General features: G+C 41.8%; 1 protein-coding gene and 1 pseudogene across 2 annotated transcripts in view; both read left to right on the forward strand.

Moving 5' to 3' along the window:
* mydgf (myeloid-derived growth factor) overlaps positions 1-23448 on the forward strand; it is a 79766-nt gene that overhangs the window by 4079 nt on the left and 52239 nt on the right. The window lies entirely within an intron of this gene.
* LOC139229488 (U2 spliceosomal RNA) lies at positions 11923-12160 on the forward strand (annotated as a pseudogene).

The following is a 23448-nucleotide window of genomic DNA, read 5'->3' on the forward strand; positions in this document are numbered from 1 at the left end:
AATGTAAATATTTCCTGCCCAGTCTTCCGTTCCTTACTTCTGGCAATATGTTCGTTCCCATTTTCTTTCTCCTAGTTTTATTTTAACATTTTTCCTATTTCTAATTTAACCTAATATATATAACATTTTTTTATTTTTTTAACCACAGAAACTAGGGATATTTTCATTAGAGCAGGAAGAATTAAAATCTAATAGAAGTGTTCAAAATTATATCGTGTTTTGATTAAGGCCAATTGGAAAAATGACTTCCACTTTTAGTGAATTGAAACTAAGATCAATGCCAGAAGCATGGAGGGAGAAGTTAGAAGAACGTTTTTGTTCACACATGGTTATTAGGATATGGAATGGCGTACCAGCAACAGTGGTGGAAGCAGCTTTTAAAAGGGAACTAGACAAATATTTGGAAAGGAAAAATGCAACAGTATGGGAAAAGGGCAGGGGTCTAAGAGGATAGTTCTCCCGAGTCGCGCATGTATGATGGGTTGAAATGGGCTCCTGTAAAGTTATTTGATTTTAGTTGAATTGGGCACAATATGGGTGCTTCAATTTTTACCAAACATTCCATGTTAGTAAAATTCTAGCCATGAATTCAAGCATTTGGAAGCCATTTGTAAGTACTTGCCTATCTGAGCAAAATGGTGATATGTATCTGTGTTGAAATGGATTCAGAGAAGATAAGAATTTTTTTACGCAGTGAGTTATAATCTGGAATGCACTGCCTGAATGGGTGGTGGAAGCAGATTTTATAATAGCTTTCAAAAGGGAATTGGATATATACTTAAAGAAAAAAATTACAGGGTTATGGGTAAAGAGCAGTGGGGCACATTGGATCGCTCTGACCTCCTCTGCTGTATGATTCTATAAATTGTTAGACTTGTCATAGTGTAGTGTTTCTAGTCCTGTGCAAATATATTGGCCTTCATTTGGCAGACCAGTTGGTTTCAGCTCCTGTAACTTACCTCTGCTATTGCTCTAAAGTTGTGTTTGTAACTTTTAAGTTCGAACGAAAGATGTTCTGGAAACAATTGAAGAGACTGCATTGACAGACATTTGGATGAATGTTTCAGCAGTGGTGGGGTGGCTTTGTCTACAGGCTGCATTGTAGAGTATTGTATTATAATAGTACAGTCTCCGGTACCTGCTAGAGATGTATTTAATCATCCTAGTGATGGAAGACAACAAGTAAAGTGTTGCAGTTTATTCCAGTGGCCCCCTTATATTGCATTCTATATTTTTAATCAAAAATAATTAGGTTCTGGATCTTGGATGTATGGATATTTGCATCTGAGTAGCAGGTTTTGTTAAAATGCAAATGGTGAAAATCAGAAATAAAAACAGAAAATGTTTGAAATATCAAAATCAGATCCATCAGCATCGGCAAGGATCCATACCCAAAATGATAGCTTGCCCTTACTCCTTTTATATACCGGTGGACCATCTGCATTTCCAACATTTTCTGGTTCTAGCAACTGTTTAAAATCTGTATTTTGTACTTTAGAATTAGTCAACTAAGGAAACTATATAATTCAAACTATTAAGTCTGAGGCTGAAAATCACTTTCTAAATAGGTAAATAGATGTTCTTGATGGAAAATAAAGTATTTTTATCACTTGCATTGAGTAAAGTTTATACTATGCAACAAACATAGGCGCTACAAACTGACAATATACTAGTTTGACACAAAGGGGCCATTAACCACTTTCTTCCCCTCCCAACATGCAAAACTCAAGTATAAAATACTCGTGTGTCTGTTTTAATTTTTTTATTCTATTGCGTACAGATGGCTGATAGAGTTGAAGTTTGTTTATCATTTCCAGGACAATAAGCACATAAACAATACATTTATTACACAAATAGGCATGATATATTTTATGCATTGCCTGCTTTTGCAGGGTCTAGTGTAGTATTTCAAAATCTTATTTGCTGGACAGATGAAGGGCAGCAACAAGATTCCAAGTATAGTGGTAGGGCAGTGTATTCTGAACTGTCAGAGCATGGTGAATGCAGGAGGGGAAGGTTGAACGAAATGATTGGGTGGGGGGTGGGGTGAGGAGGGGAGAAGGTTGAACTAAATGATAGGAAAACATTGAAAAAGGCATTGCAAAGTGATTGTCTGGAACACTCCAGTTATCACCCAGCATTTAAATTCCTTTGGTTCTAAGGATTCACTGTGAAATGAAGTTAGTCAGTCTTGACCCAGTTTCTAGATGCAAGAGCACATAAAATTATCTAAAATTTGGTATAGATGGGTAGTCTTATTCAGAGAGGGCACAAGGGCGACCAGTGTTGGAAATAAAGAAATGCACACTTGTGCAGTAGGGGTGCCTTGACCACAGTGTGAGTAAAAGTTGGGTTAATAATGGAAATAATTTATTTTTAAAGCGTTGCATTTTAAGTATCTGGTATTTGAAATGTTATGGCACTTTTTTACATTGCTGGAGGAAGCACTGCTGAGGAGGAAATTAATAATTGAGTGCCACCGTTGTATTTGTTCATTCCTGTTCCTGTTGGAGAATCAGTAGAAACAAACCCACATTTTCTGTGACTCTGACCTAGTCTTTCGGTTCCCATTGGAAGATCAGAGTTTGTATTCTTTATTGTGTGCAGTCATAGTAAGAATATGTGTTGGTGTGCAGTGGTACAGGAGCCGTATAAAAGTGGTCCCTTGACCCTGCAGAAATTTCCTCGTTGCACATGAACAATTGCGAACTGTCCGTCTCAGGTGTTTTCTTTAATAGATTTGGAATGCAGCTAAAGTCAGCCAAGCTGGGTAACATTAAACTGGGCCCAGCATGGGTCTAGTTTATGCACTGCAAATGAGGCAACTAATTTTAATTAAATAGACCTAATTAAGTTTGTGACAGATCTGAGCATTAAAGCTTTATTTAATGTGGCTTCATGCTCATACATCAAGTTTGTGGCTAATTCTTGGTCATTGATATTTCTGATACTGATCGTGTTTGCTCGATCCCTCCAAAAAAGCTTAGTTCTAGGCTTTGGGATAAATGTATGTTTGAAGCTGCAGAACCCAAAAGACATTGTTCCTGCACATGCATTTTAAGGTGATGGGCACAATTTATAACTGCATATTGTGTACATAAATAATCTTGCATTGCCATTGGTTGTAATTTGTACTTTTAAAAAAGACTGTTTGTGAATTCAACTCCTGTCGTCATTCCTCCCCCTTATACATTTTTGAATTAATTATTTTTATGGGGCTAAAATCATTTAATGTCTTATCATGTCTCTCCAAAATGTCGAGGTGCTTCAAATGCATTGAATTACTTTGAAATGCAGTCATTCATTGTTGTACAAAATGCATCAGCTATTTTGTGAACAGCTTGTTCTCATTAATAAGATGAATGACCAGCTAACTTGTTTTTGTGGAGTTGGTTAGGATGTTAAGGTGATATTAATGTAACATTCCACTAGTCTGATCACTAAATTTATCCTCCTTTTACTCTGTCTTTAGAAGAGTGCTCCCGTTGTATGAGTGTGACTCCTTTCTCTCATTTTTGACACTAGCCATCCTTCTGGCCTTCGAGTGAGACTATCAATTAGTGTTGAGTTTGAAGATATGTAACAACAATAACTGGATTGTTATTGTCACTGTCACACTCGTGTGGGACCCTTGCAGTCAACAGAGGAGACTTCTATTTCAGCAGTCACTGCTGGATTTGAACATGAGTCTCGCGGATGAAAGGCGGGGTGTCTAATCCACTGCACGACTAGTACCTGTACTCCCATAGAAAGTCAATCAGCTCTTGTATTCCTCTATTGTGCAGGAATGGTGAGGTGACTGGGAGAAGATATCTAGGTTGGGTGTGGTATATGAAGTCTCCGGAATAGGAGTGAAAATAACACAACTCCTGCCTCCATTTTTTGATTCACACAATGTGGAATTTGTTGATTTTGGAATTATTTTTGCCATTAATAATGCTTTCACATGTAGGCTTACTGTAGCATCCTTGGTAAAGTTATTTGAGTAAGTGTTATGAGTGATTTTTTTTTTACAGTTGTACTGTTCAGGTCTGGTCCATTAATACTAATAACGGAAAACTTTATAATATGCCTTGGAAGCAACTAAATTAAATTAACCACATTCAGATGCCGGGCAGTCTTGTTTAAGTAAGCCCATTATAGAATGTCAGTGCAGTACAGTGGCAGTTAAATTTCATTCATTGTTGTATTGCAGACACTTCCATTTATTTGGCATTTTTAGCTAGGCAGTCTTTAAATCAAATGTTAAAAAAATAACTTGTAGAGAAAATGCTTTGAGTTCACAGCAAGTAGATTAATAGCTAAGAGAGAAAGGTTGAAGTTCCAGGTATATTGTTACAGACAAAGGGGAAAGAGAAATAAACTGGATGACTGCCCAGCTGAAAGAACTACCCTGTTTATAACTTAAAAATCTTTCTCCGCTGTCTTTCAGGATTTCTTTCAGACACTGAATTCCATTAAAAAAAAATCTGGTTTAGAAGGCTTCACATGCCTTGTTTATAGATGAATTATTGAGATGAAATCACTTCATAATCTTTTCTGGATATTTTGCTGAATTTTAGGGAGGGAAGATTGCTCAACATTCTTCCTTCCCCTGTCCAGAACTAACTTACTTGGACTGTCTCTGCGATAGTGTGCATTTGTGCACCTTCTGTACTGAGCAGTGCAGCAAGATGACAGGATCCAAACAATACAACTTTGTATCAAAACTGTGCTAGGCCATTTGGAAATCACTCAGCAGCTACAAATGATTATTGGTTCATGAACTTTGATATGTGACCTCCATTTAAAAGCTTATTGTTAACTGGCCCTTTTTTCTCCTCTCATAAGTGACCTTTTTTAAAAAAAAAATAGAACTTTCCATCCTGCTTGATTAACATCATTAAGGTAACTCAAGCATTACTATGGGCTTGTACCCTAATGATAATCAAGCAGGATAGAAAGTTCTGCTTTTTAAAAGAAAAAGTCACTTATGAGAGGGAATAAAAGGCCAGGTTGAACCTCCCTTATCCGGCACCCTCAGGACCTGGCCTGTGCCGGATGAGGGATTTTGCCGGGGGGGAGAGGTGGGCAGGCAGGCAGAGGAGGTCAGCGGGCCCCAAAGTGTCGGCGGGCTGAGCGGGCCCGATGGTGTTCTAGGTTGAAGGGGCTTCTGCTACTGCTGATCACTTTCTTTCTAGTAAATGTGTGGATTTTCTGTTTCGGTGAATGATTTAATTAAATCATAAAGGAAAGGTATCACCGTTGTGCCTAAAAAGGGAATGGGAAACCTGGGGGGCAGGCGGGTGGGTGGGTCTGGGTTCTGTGCATGCGCCACCCGGTGGCCGGGAATGGTACCGGATGAGGGGTGGTGCTGGATAAGGGTGCCCCGGATAAGAGAGGTTCAACCTGTATACAATAAGCATTTAGTGTAAGAAAGGCAGATTTACTAAGGGCTCAATTTCTCCAAGGCTTTTTTTTTGCGTACTTGAAGAGTTGAAGGTCCAAGTACGCCCCCCCAAAAAAAAGTTTTAAGTTTCCCTGTTGGATTTCTTCGTTTTGGCGTGGCCTAACCTGTTCTTTAGTTTTGGGGGTGGGGCCTTGATCTGCACCAAAAAGATCGGGTTGCCACAGTAACCAGGGACACAATATGAGCTGAAGCTGCAAAGTGAAACATAAGTTAGCTTGCAGCACATTAAAACATATTATATCAACTTACCTCCAATTATTAAAGCCGGCCCCTAGCCCTGGCCGAAGGGCATGCCAGTCTGCTTCCCTAGCCAGCCCCTTGCCTGTGCCGCTCCAGGTCTCCACCCACCCCCCCCCCCCCCCCGGAACCAAGTGCCTTGCCGGTCCAGCTCCCCGCTCCTAACCCTGGCCGAAGGGCTTGTCGGTCCCAGTCCCCCAGTCCCCCAGCCCCGAGTGGCTTGCCAGTTTGATTTTCCGACCCCCGACCCCCCCAGCAGTCCCGAGTGCCTTACGGGTCCCGCTCACTGCTCCTATCCCTGGCTGAGTGCCTTGCTGGTCCGATTCCCCCACCTGACCCTGGCCCTGAGTGCCTTACTGGTCCTGCTCCTAGCCCAGGCCGAAGGGTTTGCCGGTCTTATCCCAGGCCGGGTGGCCTCCTCCCTCCCAGTCCCCGCACCTAACTATATCCGAAAGGTTTCCCCATACCCCCTTCTACCCCTCCCCACCTCTTCCCCTTTCTCTTAGCTTTCCTGCTGCTGCTGTCCGGGCATCTGCTGCACTTGCCTGCGCGATTTCCTTACCTGCGCCAATTTCTTTAACTGTAGGGAAGGTTTTCCTGCAGAGGCCACACACGCTGGCCTAAGCAGAACTGGAGTAACTCTCAGCTGGCCAAACTTACCTAAATGGCCAGAATTGGTGTGGGTGGCAGGTTACGCCCCCTTTGGGTGGAAAAAAAAACTTACCTAAAAACATCGTAACTAACTGAGCTGGTGCAAATTGATTGATTGGGGAAACTGTGGATTTTTAACTTGGGCCAAAAAAAGCAGCCTGCTCCAAAAAAAGACGCAAATCACTGGGGAAAATTGAGCCCTGAGATATTGTCAACATTGTGTGCATTTCCTTCCAAAAAAGTTAAAACCTTTCAAAAAGCATTTTCAAAAAGCATTCAATAAAGTGCCACACAAGAGGCTATTACACAAAATTAGGGTCCATGGGATTGGGGGTAATATATTAACATGGATAGACGATTGGTTAATGAACAGAATAACTGGACTTTTGGGTGGGAAGGCTGTAACTAGTGGGGTATCACAAGGATCAGTACCTGGGTCTCAGCTATTTACAATCTATATTATAGGCAGTCCCTCGAGACGAGGATGACTTGCTTCCACGCCAAAAAAGGATGTTCACAGGTGTTTCAATGAAGGACCTAAAATTCCAGATCCTGAACTACATAGTGTAGGGTGGAAGATGCCTGTGCGTGGATTTTTTTAAACGTGTGGTGGCCGTTGTACGCCAGCCACAACATGGGCTTGACAGAGCTGGGTCTTGGTCCAGTGGCAAGGGTTAACCAAGATGACTGGAGACCTGCCCCTGGACCCATGCCTCTTCTGGCCCCGAATTCACATCCCTCTACAATCTCTCGCCACTCCTTCGCCCCGACCTCACCGCTCCTGCTGTACCTGTCCATGCTCCAATCAGTGACCTGGACCTTGATGACGTCCCTCTTCGCTGCCGTCGCCCTCCTGCACCAGCTCGCGTTGTACCTTGCAGTGGTATGCCGCCGCGCTGCTCATGGTCGCTGCTCGCCATTCCTTTTAAGGCCCCGACCTGCCGCTGATGGTCTCTCGCAGGTCAGGGCTTGGATGAAGGGACTGTATGTAACGTATCCAAGTTTGCTGATGATGCAAAGTTAGGTGGGAAAGTAGGCTGTGAGGAGGACGCAAAGAGGCTTCAGAGAGGTTGACTGAGTGGGCAAGAACATGGCAAATGGAATACAATGTAGGGAAGTGTGAAGTTATCCACTTTGGTAGGAAAAACAAAAAAGCAGTGTATTTCCTGAATGGTGAGAGACTGGGAAATGTTTGCATTCAGAGGGACCTGGGTGTCTTTGTACATGAATCACAAAGTTAACATGCAGGTACAGCAAGCTACTAGGAAAGCAAATGGTATGTTAGCTTTTGTTACAAAGGGATTAGAGTTATCAGAGCAGTCTATATTAACGACTTGAAAGAAGGGACTGAATGTAACGTAGCCAAGTTTGCTGACGATACGAAGATGGGAGGAGAAGCAATGTGTGAGGAGGGCACACTCAATCTGCAAAAGAACATAGACAGGCTAAGTGAATGGGCAAAAATTTGGCAGGTGGAGTATAATGTCGGAAAGTGTGAGGTCATGCACTTTGGCAGAAAAAAAATCAAAGAGCAAGTTATTATTTAAATGGAGAAAGATTGCAAAGTGCCACAGTACAGTGGGACATGGGGGTGCTTGTGCATGAAACACAAAAGGAAAGTATGCAGGTACAACAAGTGATCAGGAAGGCGAATGGTATCTTGGCCTTTATTGCAAAGGGGATGGAGTATAAAAGCAGGGGAGTCTTGCTACAGCTATACAGGGTATTGGTGAGGCCACACCTGGAATACTGTGTGCAGTTTTGGTTTCCATATTTACGAAAGGATATACTTGCTTTGGAGGCAGTTCAGCGAAGGTTCACTAGGTTGATTCTGGGGATGAGGGGGTTGACTTATGAGGAAAGGTTGAGTAGGTTGGGCCTCTACTCATTGGAATTCAGAAGAATGAGAGGTGATCTTATCGAAACGTATAAGATTATGAGGGGGCTTGACAAAGTGGATGCAGAGAGGATGTTTCCACTGATAGGGGAGACTAGAACTAGAGGGCATGATCTTAGAATAAGGGACCGCCCATTTAAACAGAGCTGAGGAGAAATTTCTTCTCCTGAGGTTTGTAAATCTGTGGAATTCGCTGCCTCAGAGAGCTGTGGAAGCTAGGACATTGAATAAATTTAAGACAGAAATAGACAGTTTCTTAAACGATAAGGGGATAAGAGGTTATGGGGAGCGGGCGGAAAAGTGGAGCTGAGTCCATGATCAGATCAGCCATGATTTTATTGCATGGAGGAGCAGGCTCGAGGGGCTGTATGGCCTATTCCTGTTCCTATTTTTTATGTAAGTCTTACTATAATTATACAGGGCACTGGTGAGGTCATACCTGGAGTACTGTGTACAGTTCTGGTCTCCTTACCTAAAGAAAGACATACTTGCCTTAGAGGAAATGCACCAAAGGTTCACGAGACTGGTTCCTGGGATGAAGGGATTGCCCTAGAAAGATTGAGTAGACTAGGCCTATATCCCTAGAGTTTAGAAGAATGAGAGGTGATCTAATTGAAACATAAAATTCTTAAAGGGCTTGATAGGGTTAATGCTGAGAAAATGTTTCCTCTGGCTGGAGAGTCTAGAACACGGTCACAGTCTCAGAATAAGGGGTTGGCCATTTAGGACTGAGATGAGAAATGTCTTCACTGAAAGGGTTGTGAATCTTTGGAATTTTCCATCCCAGAGAGCTGTGAATGCTCAGTCGTTGAGTATATTCAAGACAAAGGTCGATAAATCTTTGAGAACGAAGCGAATTAAGGAATATGGGGATAGTGTGGGAAGGTGGAGTTGAGGTAGAGATCAAGCATGATCTTTTGAATGGTGGAGCAGGCTCGAAGGGACAAATGGCATGCTCCTGTTTCTTATGCTTTTAGCCTATTTACAGCATCACAAAACATTTGAACAGTTGTTGCACTTTGTAGTAGCATTTCTCATGACATTTTGACTTTCACATTCTTCTGTGTTTCACTGAGATTGTGAGAATCATAATTTTTATTTGCACAATATTAAATTAGAAAATCTTGTGGCAGCAAGAAAATTATTTAATGCTGTTCTGTTTATTTTCCATGTTCTTTTGGTTTTGTTCATTGTCTAGCTGAGGGATAGTTAGGCTACTCCCAGATCCCTGCTGTTACTGTCAATTTGGCCAGGAGGTGGTGTGCACAAACAATCTCTCGCTTTTATTCCTGTTCATATGAGCTCTGTCTCTGCCTCCATTTGTCACTTCCTACCCATTCAGTGCTTTACCCTGTAGTTTGCTGTGTAGGTCTAAAACATCTTTTTGAGTGAAAATAGCTTTTCATATCTTGAATTTTTTTCATATTATCACAGTACCAATTACACTAGTTGTTAAATGAAATTAATCCAATTGCCAGCCTTAATTATGTTTAATTATAAAAAGATGGGGTCGTCGTCGTCGTCGTCGTCATCATCATCATCATCATCATAGACAGTCCTTTGAAGTCGAGGAAGACTTGCTTCCACTCCAAAAGTGACTGAACAGTCCAATTCAGGAATTACAGTCTCTGTCGCCGGTAGGACAGACAGTCGTTGGAGGATGTCGAAATCTCGTCTCTCAATATACGGATCTAACACAATCAGCTCCGGTAGATGTTCCTTTAATTTTTACTTGCAGCAAGGAAGAGTCTCATTCAGTCAAAGGCTAAGCGACGACTCCCAATATGGTACAGTTTCACAAAGTATTTATACAGTACAAAACAAGTTATGGTTCCATCCTGTGTATTGATTCTGCCTTTGCAGTCAGTGAAAACATAGAGTTAATGATTACCACATCCTTGTCTTTACATTTTTCTCAGATGTCTCTTTTGTAAGTGATTTTGGTGGGCCAGACAGCAATGACTCGATTAGTGTGTGATAATGTGCTATTACCGGCTTTTCATTGTTTTAGGATTGTCCAGTTTCCTGGCCAGTTATTTGGGCCCATGATTTTGATAGTGGTTGATTGGGTACTTGGCTTCTTGCATATTGTGGATGAGTTCTGTACAAGAGATAATGGCTGGTAATTTGAGTATCTCTTAGGGGGTGAATTGGTGCTGCATCTTTACAATCTTTATCCAGCCCTTTAAGGTCTGGTATAGCGACAGACTATGGATAATACAGGGGAGCACAATGGGTGGTACTTACCTCAGCCAGACAGTCTTAATGTTGTCTGGTGGCTATTAATCAGCTATCAGCAGTTTCAGTCAGGGTTAGCATGTTTATGCAAATAGACTGTCTGTTGCAGAAGTTTCTAGCAGGGCCTGGACTCCATTTTGTTTTATAGCAAAAAGGGTACAAAAAACAGTGTAATGCAACTTTAAAAAATACATCTCCACAAGGAAACGGTGGGTGGGGAGTCTGGTTTGCCGCACGCTCCTTCCGCTGCCTGCACTTGTTTTCTGCATGCTCTCGGTGACTAGACTCGAGGTGCTCAGTGCCCTCCCGGATGCTCTTCCTCCACTTAGGGTGGTCTTTGGCTAGGGACTCTCAGATGTCGGTGGGAATGTTGCACTTTATCAAGGAGGCTTTGAGGATGTCCTTGAAATGTTTCCTCTGCCCACCTGGGGCTCGCTTGCTGTGTAGGAGTTCCGATTAGATTGCTTGCTTAGCGAGTCTTGTGTCCGGCATGCGGATAATGTGGCCCGCCCAACGGAACTGGTCGAGTGTGATCAGTGCTACGATGCTGGGGATGTTGGCCTGATCGAGAGCATTGACGTTGGTGTGTCTGTCCTCCCAGGGGATTTGCAGGATCTTGCGGAGGCATCGTTGGTGATATTTCTCCAGTGATTTGAGGTGTCTACTTGTATATGGTCCACGTCTCTGAGCCATACAGGAGGGCAGGTATCACTACAGCCCTGTAGACCATAAGCTTGGTGCCAGATTTGAGGGCCTGATCTTCGAACACTCTCTTCCTCAGGTGGCTGAAGGCTGCAATGGCGCACCTGAGGCGGTGTTGAACCTCATCGTCGATGTCTGCGCGAGGTATGGAAAGTGGTCCACCTTGTCCAGGGCCGTACCACGGATCTTGATTGGGGGGGGGGGGGCAGTGCTATGTGGCAGGCTCAGGTTGGTGGAGGACATTTGTCTTACGGATGTTTAGTGTAAGGTCCATGCTTCCGTACGCCTAGGTGAAGATGTTGCCGATGACTTGAAGTTCAGCCTTTGAATGTACGCAGACGCAAGCGTCGTCCGCGTACTGTAGCTCGACGACAAAGGAGGATGTTAAAACTGCATGCAGATATTTAGCACTGTACTGTGAACATCTCACTAGAATTAGCCCACTTGTGAGGTTTCTGTAATTTTCAATGTGTCTCCTATGGAGAAATTCTGGAATGTTCCAGTAACAAAAGAATCATATTTTAAGTTCCATATACTTCTACATAAATGTTTAAACATTCTGTATGAATTATCTTGGGGTAGCTTTTTTATGTGTTGATCTAGGTTTCCCAATTGTAATATTATCGACATTACAACTGGAAATCCTGGGCCATTGTGTCTTGGGTGACAGGTTAAACATGGGTTACATCCAGGGATAGTTCACCATCCATTTTCCCACCCTTGTCCTTTGAACCTCACCCTAGTAAAGCAACTTTCTCGGCCTTTTGGCTAAGATCATGCGTAACTGACCTGACAGGGGAGTAACCATGACCCCAACGTGGTTGTCCCTGGATCAGGAAGGTGATTCTCCTATGCTTTTTGGAAATAGGAGGTGGGTGGGGTGGCTTGACCCATCCACCTCCACGGAGGTGTGTGGGGGGCCTGACCCATCCACCTCCATGGCACGAACCTGGTATTGCAGTACTTCCAGGAACGGTGCAGTGGCTCTAGGCCTTTTGGCTAAGAGCATTGGCGCAGAGTGATCCTTGATGTGTGCAAGGTGACCTCTGGCGTTTGTGATTTGACAAAGAATTGGAAAGATTGGCAACGGAAAAAAAAACTCTTGCCACATCAGTGAAATTCCTATTTACCACTGTAACTTGTCTTGTGGCGTTGTGGGCTCCTGTAGTCTAAAAGGCTGATCTAAATGCAATTTTAGATAAAACTTTAATAACAGAGGAGAAACCTCACATCAGTTTGGTTAGGATTCTGCCTCAGGTCCCAGAAGTTAAAGAACTATTTTCTGGGTTCCTGCATCATCTCTCTCTAGCTTTGTCTCATTTTCGATATTGCCAGATTGTTCTTAATTTTCATTCCTCTCTCTCCTCTCGTAGGTGGTGACTTTTCCTGGGGTATAAAATCATAGAAGTTTACAGCATGGAAAGGTCGTCATTTCGGCCCATCGTGTCTATGCCGGCCAACGCCGGCCAACAAGAGACTATCCAGCCTAATTCCACTTTCCAGCTCTAGTTCCGTAACCCTGCAGGTTATGGCACTTCAGGAGCACGTCCAAGAACTTTTTAAATGTGGTGAGGGTTTCTGCCTCTACCACCCTTTCAGGCAGTGAGTTCCAGACCCCGGCAACCCTCTACATGAAGAAATTTCCCCTCAAATCCCCTCTAAACCTTCTACCAATTACTTTAAATTTATGCCCCCTGGTTGTTGACCCCTCTGCTAAGGGAAATGAGTCCTTTCTATCCACTATATCTGGGCCCCTCATAATTTTATACATCTAATGAGGTCTCCCCTCAATCTCCTCTGTTCCAATGAAAATAAATCCAGCTCTTTGAGTGCGCAACAAAAATATATTCCAGTGAAAAAGAAGGGCGGCAAGAGAAGGGATAACCAACCGTGGATAACCAAGGAAATAAAGGAAAGTATCAAATCAAAGACCAATGCGTATAAGGTGGCCAAGGTTAGTGGGAAACTAGAGGATTGGGAAAATTTTAAGCAACAGCAAAGAGCAATAAAGAAAGGGAAGATAGATTACGAAGGTAAACTTGCGCAAAACATAAAAACAGATAGTAAAAGCTTTTACAGATATATAAAACGGAAAAGAGTGATTAAAGTAAATGTTGGACCCTTAGAAGATGAAAAAGGGGATTTAATAATGGGAAATGTGGAAATGGCTGAGACCTTAAAACAATTATTTTGCTTCCGTCTTCACAGTGGAAGACACAAAAACAATGCCAAAATTTGCAGGCCACAGGAAGGTGGGAAGGGAGGACCTTGCGACAATCACTATCACTAGGGGGGTAGTGCTGGACAGGCTAATGGGACTGAAGGTAGACAAGTCCCCTAGTCCTGATGAAATGCATCCCAGGGTATTAAAAGAGATGGCGTAAGTTATAGCAGATGCATTAGTTATAATTACCAAAATTCTCTGGACTCTGGTGAGGTACCAGCGGATTGGAAAGCAGCTAATGTAACGCCTCTGTTTAAAAAAGGGGGCAGGCAAAAGGCAGGTAACTATAGGCCGGTTAGTTTAACATCTGTAGTGGGGAAAATGCTTGAAACTATCATTAAGGAAGAAATAGCGGGACATCTCGATAGGAATAGTGCAATCAAGCAGACGCAGCATGGATTCATGAAAGGGAAATCATGTTTAACTAACTTACTGGAATTCTTTGAGGATATAACGAGCAGGTGTACCGATGTATTTAGATTTCCAAAAGGCTTTCGATAAGGTGCCACACAAAAGGTTAATGCAGAAGATAAAGGTACGTGGAGTTAGTGGAAATGTATTAGCATGGATAGAGAATTGGCTGGCGAACAGAAAGCAGAGAGTTGGGATAAATGGGTCCTTTTCCGGTTGGAAATCAGTGGTTAGTGGTGTGCCACAGGGATCAATGCTGGGACCACAACTGTTTACAATATACATAGATGACCTGGAAGAGGGGACAGAGTGTAGTGCAACAAAATTTGCAGATGACACTAAGATTAATGGGAAAGCGGGTTGTGTAGAGGACTCAGAGAGGCTGCAAGGAGATTTGGATAGGTTAAGCGAATGGGCTAAGGTTTGGCAGATGGAATACAATGTCGGAAAGTGTGAGGTCATCCACCTTGGGGGAGGGGGGGGGGGAGAAACAGTAAAAGGGAATATTATTTGAATGGGGAGAAATTACAACATGCTGCGGTGCAGAGGGACCTGGGAGTCCTTGTGCATGAATCCCAAAAGGTTAGTTTGCAGGTGCAGCAGGTAATCAGGAAGGCGAATGGAATGTTGGCCTTCATTGCGAGAGGGATGGAGTACAAAAGCAGGGAGGTCTTGCTGCAACTGTATAAGGTATTGGTAAGGCCGCACCTGGAGTACTGCGTGCAGTTTTGGTCACCTTACTTAAGGAAGGATATACTAGTTTTGGAAGGGGTACAGAGACGATTCACTAGGCTGATTCCAGAAATGAAGGGGTTACCTTATGATGATAGATTGAGTAGACTGGGTCTTTACTCGTTGGAGTTCAGAAGGATGAGGAGTGATCTTATAGAAACATTTAAAATCATGAAAGGGATAGACAAGATAGAGGCAGAGAGGTTGTTTCCACTGGTAGGGGAGTCTAGAACTAGGGGGCACAGACTCAAAATACAGAGGAACCAATTTAAAACCGAGTTGAGAAAGAATTTCTTCTCCCAGAGGGTTGTGAATCTGTGGAATTCTCTGCCCAGGGAAGCAGTTGAGGCTAGCTCATTGAATGTTTTCAAGTCACAGATAGATAGATTTTTAACCAATAAGTGAATTAAGGGTTACGGGGAGAGCGGGTAAATGGAGCTGAGTCCACGACCAGATCAGCCATGATCTTATTGAATGGCGGAGCAGGCTCGAGGGGCTCGATGGCCTACTCCTGTTCCTAATTCTTATGTTCTTATGTTCCATGGGTGACTGTCGCTCTGGTAATTCTTCCTGTGAGAGCTGAGTTAATGGGCATCTGTAGGCTATTCATCTGTGTGCATAACAGCCAATCAAAACCCTGTCCACACACATACAGGGGTGCCTGCATAGTGCTCGGGAATAGGAACCTATTTCAGAATGCTCCTACTTCAGTATAGATCTGCTAATTTGGTATAGACCTGGAACCAAATTTGGGGTTTTAAATTCTGTTTGGCTCCACTGCACATGGACTTAATTAATCTCCAAATGGCTCAGGTAGCAATCAGATTATGAATGTAGTAATTGGGAATTCTTTTATATTGAGGCTTCATTGCACAGCACCTATTAAAAAAAAACAAAAGCTGTGCAACAAACAAAGTGTGAAATGTCACCATAGGCTTGCTGATGAGTTGCAAGCCATTTTGTGCTGAGACACACAATTTGTAAAGTGACATTGACTGGGCTATCCAATATCGGGGTGGCTTCAGCATTTTATCTTGTATCTTTAATTCAAGGAGAAGTACCTTCAATCTTTAAAGATGCCTTCATGTGCCTTGCTGTTAAATTATATGGAGTTGCATTTTTCTTTTTTTTATCTCTCGGTCAAAATATAATGCTGCATTATCTTGTTCTCCAACTTTAAAAACATTTTTTGAAGCTAAAATTATTTTTTAGTTGAATTTCCCTCCATTTTAAAGAAGTTTTCAAATCAATGCAACTATCCTTCCCTTTACTTGGTTATGACTTCAGTTAAAAAATTTACAACTGTACCTTGATATGCAAGATGGCTACTATTCATTTTACATTACGTTAACCCAGAAAATTGACCGTTACATTTGTAACACTGATAATCACACTTGCTCTGAATGTGATCCCTTTATCTTTGCACTTTTTCCAAGAACTATTTTTCCTTTCAAGTATTTAAGGGTTGGGCACCACATTTTTTACTTCGATGATAACAGCAGATTTGCTTGCAGACCTTTGGCAGTGCCATTCTGTAACTGGTTGAGAGGAAGTCTATTCTCTGCCTGCTATAACTTTCCAAGATGGCACGATTGAAATTGAGAGTCTCACTTGTTCCTGTGGTACAGTTCCACAGGTGCTGGCAGCCCTTTGGCACCTTGATAAATAGCCTTTCCTTAAGTGTGATGCTAGCTAGAGAATTGGGCAAGCTAGTATTCCCTTGGAACAATCTAGCTCAATATCCATAGACATGTTCTCATCTACTTGGGGTGGGTAGACAAACAATGACCAGCAGAGGGAACACCAGCTGACAATACAAAAAAAAAAGTACTCTCATTTCCAGCCTGGAAATGATAGTGCTCACACTGCTGTTATTGCAATCAACCGCAGTCGATGAACGGCAGGCACAAAGGGCTGTATGGGCTACTCCTGCTCCTAATTCTTATGTTCTTAATGCAGCATAGGCTAGCGCTGGAACCGGAGACCTTCCTAGTTTGTACAGCTCAGTACTGCACATTATGCATTTACCATGGAGTCAGTCTGCATCTAGAATAGTGTCAAGATTTAGTTCCCTCACAGGGGAGACATAGAGGCCCTGGAAAACATTCAGAGGAAGACCTTGAAATTTGATAGCTTGGCTAATGACCTTTGGTTACCAGGACAAGCTTAGAGAGCTAGGGATTTTTACTTAGAAAAACATAGACTTTGAGAGGATATGATTGAGATCTTTAAAATAATGAAAGGATTGACATTGTGCAAATGGATAGGCTGTTTGTGGTAGATATGTTGAGGAAGACTAGGGTAGTTAAATGTAAATTACAAAAGCAGAAGTAGGTTAGATATGAGGAGGTGCTTCTTTGATCTCTGGAATAAGTTGTCAGCGCATGCAGAGACTCTGGATTCAATGCAAGCATTCAGAAGCATCTGTCTCAACTATTCCCTGAGATAAAGCATTCCATGCTTGTAAAAATTCTACGTAAAGAAATTTCTCCTAACCCCTCTCCTCACATTTTTAATGACGGTTCATCAATTTAAAACAATCACTGACTCTAACCAGATAAAATTATCTTTCCTTATTCACACTCTCAAAACCCTTCATAATTAAAAATAAATCCAGTAAGTTTCCTCTTCGCTTCTATCTATCAATGGAAATAATTCCAGAATGTCACGTCTCTCATCAATTATAATTTCTCATCACTTGTATTGTGGTGGTGAATGTGCACTGCATGCTCTCTCTGGCTTAACTGCTCTTTCTCTATTGGGGTGCCCAAAGCTGAACATGGTGTTATTACTATGGCCATAATCTCTTTACTCATGTGCTTATTTATTAAACCTAAATGCTATTTTGTCTCGCTCTCACGCTCGCTCTGTCTCTGCCCTGAAGTCTTTTGCACTCCATATGGTCCACAAAACTCCCTACTTTTTTGTTGTCAACAAATGTCATTATTGTGCTCCATATGCCCAAGTCCAAATTATTTGCCTATATCGAGATTAACTGTGAGCCCAGCACTGATCCCTGGGGTATGCCACCTCCAGTCATTCTCCAATCCAAGCAACATGATTTAACCCTAACCATTTAATTCTTGTCCAGACACCAACTTTCTATCTGCAACAGGGTACTACGTTTCCACTTGTCAAATGCTTAATTAGCTCCATTGTGATGTTTTTCTCTTTCCTCCACTATCCTTCAGAAACCTCTGAGTGAGATAGTAAATTTGGCTTGTCAATGCTGGATTAGTAGTGGGTTTGTGCCTGTGTCGATCAACAACTGGTTTGAGAATGGCCAAGCTCATTTTACTTAGGAAATTTACAGTGGTATTGTGGGGAGGTAGTATACATTTAAAATCAATGCTTTTTTCCTTATTAAAACTCATAGTCACACCAGGGACTTTGTCGACAGATAACTGTTAAGTGCAGCATTGGCTGTGGTAATGAATGTTTGAGGTGCAGAACTCGTTACATTAGTAAAATACTTCAATTAAGAAAGAAAACCTTAACAGCATTGCTCTCCACACATTGGGCCCAAGTTTCCACATGATAAAAAACGGGCGCCCCTCCGAGCTGGGCGCCCATTTTTCGCGCCGAAAACGGCGCCGTAAAAAAAACGCGCGATTCTGGAGCGCCCTGCAGCTCCATGTCTGCTTGGCGGTGCGCCCAGGGGGGCGGAGCCTACACTCGCGCCGATTTTGTAAGTGGGAGGGGGCGGGTACCATTTAAATTAGTTTTTTTTCCTGCTGGCAACGCTGCGCGTGCACATTGAAGCGTTCGCGCACGCGCAGTGTGAAGGAAACATTGGCACTCGGCCATTTTTGTAGTTCTTTGTAGCTGTTTAATTTTTGAACATTTTTTAATAAAAGCACATTGCCATCAGCACTGAGGCTTCTTGCAGCAGTGAGAAGGCTGCAGGAAGCCTCAGAAAGTTGAGGCAGCCGTCCCCTCCCCCCCCGGGAACGATCGGCTGCCTCTTTCCCCCCCCCCCCCCCCCGGCGGGAACAAACGGCTGCCTCCTCTCTCCACCCCCCGCAGCATTCTCCCTGGCTGAAGCACTTTCACACAGGTAGGAAGATAAAGATGGTTTATTTAATCTTTTCTTTGCTTATAAATTTTTATTCAGGTTGGATTTATTTGTATAAGTATAAATAAGGATTTATTATAGAATTTAATGACTTCTCTTTCTCCCCCCCCCCCCTCGTTCTGGACGCCTAATTTGTAACCTGCGCCTGATTTTTTAATGTGTAGACACGGTTTTTTTCAGTTCTACAAAAATCTTCACTTGCTCCATTCTAAGTTAGTTTGGAGTACATTTTCACTGTGGAAACTTTGAAATCAGGCGCCAGTGGCCGGACACGCCCCCTTTTGAAGAAAAAATTCTGTTCCAAAGTGGAACTGTTCTACCTGACTAGAACTGCAGAAAAAAAAATGTGGAGAATTGCGATTTCTAAGATAGCCCGTTCTCCACCAGTTGCTCCTAAAAATCAGGCGCAAATCATGTGGAAACTTGGGCCCATTATATTTTCCTTTCTTTTCCCTTTGGGTATTTTGTTGGAGTAAAAAAGGTGATTTTGATGTAGGATAGTTAGGTCTCAAAATTCTGGATGTATATAGTTTAGCATGTTAATCAAATTTAGCATTTAGTTCTGCTTACAAACAGCTGGATATGCTAATTTTCTTTTTAAAATTGATTTTAAGCATTTTTTAAAGTATGAGGAGCAATTACCCTTTTTAATGCAGTAATCCTGCAGCAGTCGTGTTTTTAAAAAAAAATTCTGCAGCAAGATAACATACCGTCTTCAGTGCATCTCATAAATGATGACATGCTCTCTTATCTGCACTTTTTTTTTAAAGACAGTTTTGAAATTGTTACATTAAACTACTTAAAGCATACACAGTATAGTATTATAGCAGTCCATATCCATCATGGTACAAAGGCAACCTCTCATTGGGAATGGATATTACCTGAGGTAGTTCTTCTATTTGAAATGTCAGGGTAAGGGAGATTGATCATCTCAATATAGCTTAGAGAGCAAGTACACTGGGATAAGGGTTTATTTCATCTTGTAGATGGAATATGGTCTTTAGGCAGAATAAACTGAGTTAAACAATGATGTCAAGTGCACATAGTATAAAAATTTAACCCACTGTCTTGCTTTATTGCCCTGGGTTTCTTTGACCTATATTCTCCTTTTGCTTCACATTTCTTTCTTAACTAGTAATTTCCAGTTAAAGCTGGATGGGTGCCAGGATAGTTACTGAAAATGTTAGAGTCTGTAATTAAGGATAGCGTGACTGAACACCTCAAACATTTTAAGTTGATCAGAGAGCCAGCATGGATTTGTGAAAGGTAGATCAGGTCTGACAAACCTGATTGCATTTTTTTGAAGAGGTGACTAAAGTAGTGGACAGGGATGTTATTTTTTGGACTTGGCATTTGATAAAATCCCACATAAGAGACTGTTATCTAAGATAGAAGCCCATGGAACTGAGGGAAAATTATTGACCTGGTTAGAAAACTGATTGGGCGGCAGGAGGCAGAGAGTAGGAATAATGAGTAGGTACTTAGATTGGCAGTGTGACTAGTGGTGTCCTGCAAGGATCTGTGTTGGGGCCTCAACTATTCACAATATTTATTCATGACTTAGAAAGTCATATATTCAAATTTGCTGATGACACAAAGGTGTAGATGAAAGCATAAAATTACAAAAGGATATCGATAGATTAAGTGAATGAGCAAAACTGTGGCAAATAGATTTCAATGCAAGTAAATTTGCGGTCATCCTCTTTGGAGCTTAAAAAAGATAGAAGAATAGGGTACTTTCCAAATGGTGAACAGCTAAAAACAGTGGAGGCCCAAAGACTTGGGGGTCCAGGCACATAGATCATTAAAATGTCATGAACAGGTACAGAAAATAATGAGAAAAGGCTAATAGAAAGCTGGACTTTATATCTAGAGGACTAGAATACAAGGGGTAGAAGTTATGATGTAGCTAAACAAAACCCTGGTTAGACATCACACTTAGGAGTACTCTGAGCAGTTCTGGGCACCACACCTTAGGAAGGGTATATTGACCATGGAGGGAGTGCAGCATAAGTTTACCAGTGTTAAGTGTTAAGTTACAAGGAGAGATTACACAAATTAGGGTTGTATTCTGTAGAATTTAGAAGGTTGAGGGATGATCTGATCGAAGTTTTCAAAATATTAGGGGAAACGGATAGGATAAATAGAAACTCTTTTTGCTGGTTGGGGATTCTAGAACTAGGCATAGTCTTAAAAATTAGCCAGACCTTTCAGGAGTGAAATTAGGAAACACTTCTCCACACAAAGGGTTGTTGAAGTTTGGAACTTTCTTCTGCAAACGGCAATTGATGCTAGACCAATTCATTTTAAATATGAGATTGATAGCTTTTTGTTAACCAAAGGTATTACAGGATATGGACCAAAGGCGGTATATAAGTCACAAATCTGCCATGATCTCATTGAATGGCAGAACAGGCTCAAGGGGGTTGAATGGCCTACTCCTGTTCCTATGTTTCTATGACTATCCACGGTAACTTCATTGATCCTGTTTATGATGGGATATTTTAAGAAATGAAGTGCATCTTCAGTTTTATAAATTAAATTGTATTGTTTGTACATCAGAAATTACTCAAACACTTGACAATACAATTATAAATATGGGTTATATAAACACAAAATGCTGGAAATACTCACTAAACCAGGCAGCATCTGTTGAGAGAAAGAGAATAGTGTTTCAGGTGTGGATTCTTTTACCTCAATCTGGTTCAGTGAAATCACTGAGTCGAATACCGATTGTGCTTTAAACAAAGCAAGCTTTTATTTAAAAAGCAAATCCCGATCGGGGACCTTATCAGACAGAAGGAATACTCTCTTGATAGAGCGTACACACTTCCTACGGACAAGGTGACGTTACATTGTAAAGGGACACAGTTATACATTCTTTGGTACAAGATACAATTAGAGTGACATCCTAGTTCAGCCTATCCCTTTTGATCCCTCCTTTCCTTTGTCCACTCATGAGCTGACATCTATATGAGCTGTTTTTACTAAAGCTCAGGCATTGTTTCTAAATGTTACAATTTTACTGGCGTGACTAGTAACTGAGACCTTGCAATTCTGCTAATTGTGCTGATGGTGTAATATTTGCAATCTGACATTCTCTTAGTTATTTTTCCATGGCTTATACATTTTCATATATTCAGTTCACTTCACTGTCTTTATTTTCATATATCCAGTTCACATATCCACATTGTCAGTGACTCTGTTTCTCTCCACAGATGCCATCTGTCCTATTTCTATTTCAGATTTCCAGCATCTACTGTATTTTGCCTTTGTATAAATATGGTTGTTTGAGGAGAACATTTTGAGCTTTATAACGCTTAGTTGAATATTGGTGGCAGTGGTGGAAACAATTTAAGATGAGTTAAGACCATTGCAGAAGCATATTTACACAATGCTCAAGGTTATTCAGTGCATGTTTGTTCCCTTTATATAACATAGTGATACCAGTGCACTAAAGAGTACATGACAGCAGAAACAAGGTATTTGAGTGAAACATAGAACATGGTGCTACTTTTAATTGAAATCTCACAACTATCCTTAGAAATTAATAAGCTTTAGGTTGACATTACATCTCACTGTTAATGAAGCACAGAGATAAATGACAGCAGAAAAGATTGCAACTGATTCTTTGACAGTCTCTGCAATCTCTAAGGAGAATGTTAAGATTAACATATTCTGTGCAAGCTGCCACAAATACAGTTTTTTAAAAAAAATTATGTCTTGCTAATAGTAGTATGACATTTGCCTCCTGCTTCTCTGTACTTGCAGCTTTGAGTTTTGGAAATGGAGTCCAACGTGTCAGTAGTAGCCATTCCCATAAGGAAGAGGCAGGTTTTCCAAGGGGAATACTGCTGGACCTACTTTATTATCCGATTCATACAATGGAGTCTATTTGGCAACAGAGGCCACAGATTTAAACAAGTTTCCTGACGGCAGCTGCTCTTGTACCTGTAACTATTGTTATAATTGAGAGATTTGTTTATTGAAATGGATAAGTGGAATTGGCAGAGGGAGCTCCCTGTAATATTGTCAATCAGCAAATATACAATACTTCCAATCCTATGTAGTCGTAAAGGGGCCAAGTTTCGGCCTGAGTTGCTCCTGTTTTTTTGGAGCAACTGGTTTAGAATGGAGTATCTTAGAAATTTGAATTCTCGGCATTTAGTTTGCTCCAGTTCTAGTCAGTTAGAAGAGTTTCACTTTGGAACAGAATTTTTTTTTCAAAAGTGGGCGTGTCCGGCCACTTACGCCTGTTTTCAAAGTTTAGACAGTGAAAACTTACTCCAAACTAACTTAGAATGGAGTAAGTGAAGATTTTTGTACGTTCGAAAAAACCTTGTCTACACTTTAGAAAATCAGGCGTAGGTTACAAATTAGACGTAGGGAATGGGGGGAGGGTGTTTAAAGGGAAGTTTACAAACATTAAACACTTCAGTTTTACAAATAAAGAGCCATCATCAATAATAAATGATAAATACATCAATAAATCAACCAATAAATCAATCAAAAAAAATTAATTAAAAGAATTTTTAAAAAAAAAAATCCATAAATAAAACATTTTCTACTTACCGACTGCAGCACCGGGCGTCCTCCAACAGCATGCTGGGACGCCCCCCCCCCCCCCCCCCCCCCCCCCCCCCAGTGTGTCTCTGTCAGTGTCTCTCACTCTGTCTGTCACTGTCTGTTTCTGACAGCGAGGGGGGTGGGAGAGGGCGGGGGAGAAGGAAGGGGGGTGGGAGAAGGGGGCGGGGGAGGGAAGAGGGAGGAGGAAGGGGTGGGGGAGGGGGAGGAGGAAGGGGTGGGGGAGGAGGAGGAGGAAGGGGTGGGGG

This window comes from Pristiophorus japonicus, chromosome 18 (genome assembly GCF_044704955.1).
Source record: "Pristiophorus japonicus isolate sPriJap1 chromosome 18, sPriJap1.hap1, whole genome shotgun sequence".
Taxonomy (NCBI): Eukaryota; Metazoa; Chordata; class Chondrichthyes; family Pristiophoridae; genus Pristiophorus; species Pristiophorus japonicus.